The following is a 3,698-nucleotide window of genomic DNA, read 5'->3' as shown; positions in this document are numbered from 1 at the left end:
CCTGCGGTCTTCTGTGTGTGTCTATCAAGGGTATATAATAAAAGGGTTGTCGAGGCCTGGAGAGGTGGCTCATCGGTTAGGAGCACTGGCTACTCTCGCAGAGGACCTGAGTTTGATTCCCAGCACCCTCACGGTGGCTCACTGCCATCTGTAACTCTAGTTTCAGGGGGTCCGATGCCCTTTTCTGGCCTCTGTAGTACCAGGAACACTGGTGCAGGCAAAACACCCAAATGCATAAAATTAAAAATAAGCTAGGCGTAGTGGTGCACAGCTTTAATTCTAGCACTCAGGTGACAGAGGCACCTGGATTTCTGTGAATTTGAGGGCAGGCTGGTTTACATAGTGAGTTTCAGGACAGCCATAGCTACATAGTAAGACCCTGTCTCCAAAAAAAAATTTTTTTTTAATTGGAAAGGAAAGCTTAAAAGTCACAGGAAATCAGTGTTGGAGGTAGGGAAGTGATGGCAGAGTTTGGCTCCTCTAAAACTTCCTTCCCCTCTTATAAAATATAAATGGAAAGAGGGAGAAGCCAGCTGTGGTCTTGAAATCCCATAATCCCAAAATCTGGTTGGCAGAGCCAGAAGGAATGCCACAACTGTGAAACCAGCTTGGTCTACATGATGAGATCTGGGCCAGCCTGGACTAGTTACACCCGATCTCCAGAAACCTAAAAGCAAGGCAACTAGGAACTCTGTGAAGCTGGAGGAGAGGGTGAAGGGGGTGGGCTTTCCAAAGCTTATTCTGCACAGTTATGGCCCAGTCAACCTGTGGGAGGTGCAGGCCGGGTCTCCACAGTAAAGTCTGTCTGGCCACTGACAAGACAGAGCCGTGGAGTTTGAATAAAATTCCATCACTAGTGAGGTCTGAAAAGGAAAGAGGGAAGGCTGTGAGAACCCTTTGTGGCCTTGGGGTCTGGAGTCTCAGACAAGTCTAGGGTTTGGGGCACGGGGTTTCTGCAGCAGAATGAATGTCCCCTCTACCGGCCCCCTTCCCATTGCCCCAGCATCCTGCCTGTCACCACTCCTCCTGAAGCTGTCTGCAGGTAAAGTGTCAGAGCCTCAAGATGCTGCAGGTGGGGCTGGGTGGCCTCCCTTGGATCCCTTGGATTTTCTTGTGTGATCCCTGGTAGCTCCAGTTACAGCCCACCCATCCTCCAGCCCCCTTGAGTACAGGGACCTGTCCACAGAGGAGCAAGATGCTCTCTCACTCCTCAGTGCAGCCCCATTCTGCACGGTCCATCCTGGAACACCCCTTTTGTTTTGTTTTAGATAGGGTCTCACTGTGTCACCGTGGCTGCCTGACCACGCTAGCTTTGAACTCAAAGGGATCTGCCTGCCTCTGCCTCCCGAGTGCTGGTACCAAAGGCTCGCGCCACCATGCCCAGATGCATCCCCAACAATGCACAGGCTGTGGAACAGGCTAGTAGGCCTTGTCCAGGAGTGAGAGGCTGAGGAGGAAGCCCACCCTCAAGCAGGGAGCCAATGCTCCCTCACCCCTAGGGCTTCTATCTGGGTTGCCTCCCGGCTTCCTTTCAGAATTTCTCAGTCTCTCAGTCTCTTCCTGCCTCCTCTGGCCCTGTGCAGCTGTGAACTTCACAGGCATGGCTCCCTACTTCAGAGACACCATGCGTGGGCCTGCCACAGGTCTCCCGGGGTAAGTGTCCCCCACCTCTGCCAACAGGCCTTCCCCAGTGCCAGGAGAGGGTGGCGTGTGAGTGGGAGGCTAGTTATCTACTTACCACCCCCAGACGGGGTATTTTCTCCCCACATTCTCCTCTGGTGAGGCAGCATTACTGACACAGCAAGATGAGAGTTAAAAAATATATACAGGAACAGCCAGATGGCATGGGTGGTTCAGTGGTAGAATTCTCGCCTGCCACTCGGGAGGCCCGGGTTCATTTCCAGGCCCATGCACAGTCCAGTCCCTTGCCAGGCAGTGATGGTGCACGCCTTTAGTCCCAGCACTCGGGAGGCAGAGGCAGGTGGATCTCTGTGAGTTTGAGGCCAGCCTGGTCTCCAGAGCGAGTGCCAGGACAGCCTCCAAAGCCACAGAGAAACCCTGTCTCAAAACTCTCCCTGGAAAGAAAGAAAGAAAGAAAGAAAGAAAGAAAGAAAGAAAGAAAGAAAGAAAGAAAGAAAGAAGGAAAGAAGGAAAGAAGGAAAGAAAGGAAAAGAATAGCTGGACTTTTGTGAAGGATGAAGGAAGACGCAACCGTGGACAGGAGATTACCCTGCACAAGCCACTGGATCTTTCTGTGGTGTCCTGTCCTGCAAAATTGGAGACTAGATGAGATGGCACATACCATGATCCCAGCTATCAGGAAGCAGACAGAGAAGGACCAGGAGTTCTTAACTAGCTTGTCCACATTGACCTTGGCAAGTTCAAGGTCAGCGTGTGATATCTAATGCTTCCAGAATCACCCAGGAGACAAGTCTCAGTGGCACTTCTCAGATACTGTCTAGAGTAGCAGGCTGTGGTGACACACACCTTTAATCCCAGAATGAAGATGAATCTTTGGGAGTTTGAGGCCAGCCTGGTCTACACAGTGAGTTCCAGGACAGTCAGGATGTGTTAAGAGAGTCTGTCCCAAAGCAAACAAATAAACAAAAAAGAAATTATGTAGACTAGGTTTAGCCTTTGAAAATGTCCTAGAAGGGTTATCTTTATGTTAATTGATATGGAGACCAATCTTAACTGTGTGGGGGACCATTCCCATATAAACAGGAGACAGTGAGATGACAATGAGCATCTGTCACTCTGCTTCCTGACTGTGGCTGTGATGTGACCAGCTGCTCCAGGGTTCTGCCACTTTGACTCCCAGGACTCTGATGACCTGAACCCTTGGACTGTGAGCCAGAATAAACCTGGTCCTGTAAATGGAGGTGGAACCCAAATACCCATCAGCCACTTCCCAAATTACCAGACAGAGGCTTATGTTAATTATAAATGCTTGGCTGATGGCTCAGGCTTATCACTAACTAGCTCTTACATTTAATTTAACCCATTCCTATTAATCTATGTATTGCCATGTAGTCATGGCTTTGCCGGGTCTTTGGCATCTTGCTTCTTGGGAAGCTGGCTCATTTCTCCCCTCACTCCACCCCTCTTGTTCCACCTAACCTTGTCCTGCCTTGCCATAGGCCAAACAGAGTTATTTTTAACCAGTGAGAGCAACACACATTCACAGCCTACAGAAGGACCATCCAACAGAATTTCATTGTCCTCACATTGCTTTTGTTGGGAAACAGAACTCACATTTTGTCTAATACAGGACAGCAAGTCTCCCAAGAGACTTATTATTAATTATGAAAACTTGGCCTTTAGCTTAGGCTCTTTTCCAATTTGCTCTTATAACTTAACACCTTTTTTTTATGAATCTACATGCTACCTCCATCCCATTCTGTGTGCCCTACCCATTCCAAGTCTCACGGGCCTCCCTCCGCAGTCTCCTCTTCCTAACTCTGCCTGGAAGTCCCACCTATCCTCTCCTGCCTAGCTATTGGCCATTTGACTCTTTATTAAACCAATCAGAAGGTGCATTGGCAAAGACACATCTTTACCTTTCAAGGTCACTGTATTGTCAGGGGTAACACCCTAGACTCCTGGTCCTGGGCTAGACCCATGAAGCAGTTCAAGAAATAGAGAGAAAAGGAAATCCGTACCGTTTAGTTAAAAATAACGGCACTCTGGGCATGTCT

At 49.2% G+C, this 3,698-nt stretch overlaps 1 non-coding gene across 1 annotated transcript; it reads left to right on the top strand.

Moving 5' to 3' along the window:
• Positions 1 to 1,842: 1,842 nt before the first annotated feature.
• On the top strand, positions 1,843 to 1,913 carry Trnag-gcc. Its single transcript has one exon. It is a non-coding gene; the product is annotated as a tRNA-Gly (tRNA).
• The last annotated feature ends 1,785 nt before the right edge of the window (positions 1,914 to 3,698 follow it).

The sequence above is a fragment of the Cricetulus griseus genome, assembly GCF_003668045.3.
Source record: "Cricetulus griseus strain 17A/GY chromosome 1 unlocalized genomic scaffold, alternate assembly CriGri-PICRH-1.0 chr1_0, whole genome shotgun sequence".
Taxonomy (NCBI): domain Eukaryota; kingdom Metazoa; phylum Chordata; class Mammalia; order Rodentia; family Cricetidae; genus Cricetulus; species Cricetulus griseus.
The sequence above is the reverse complement of the archived record's forward strand: the minus strand, read 5'-3'. Positions and strand labels throughout refer to the sequence as shown.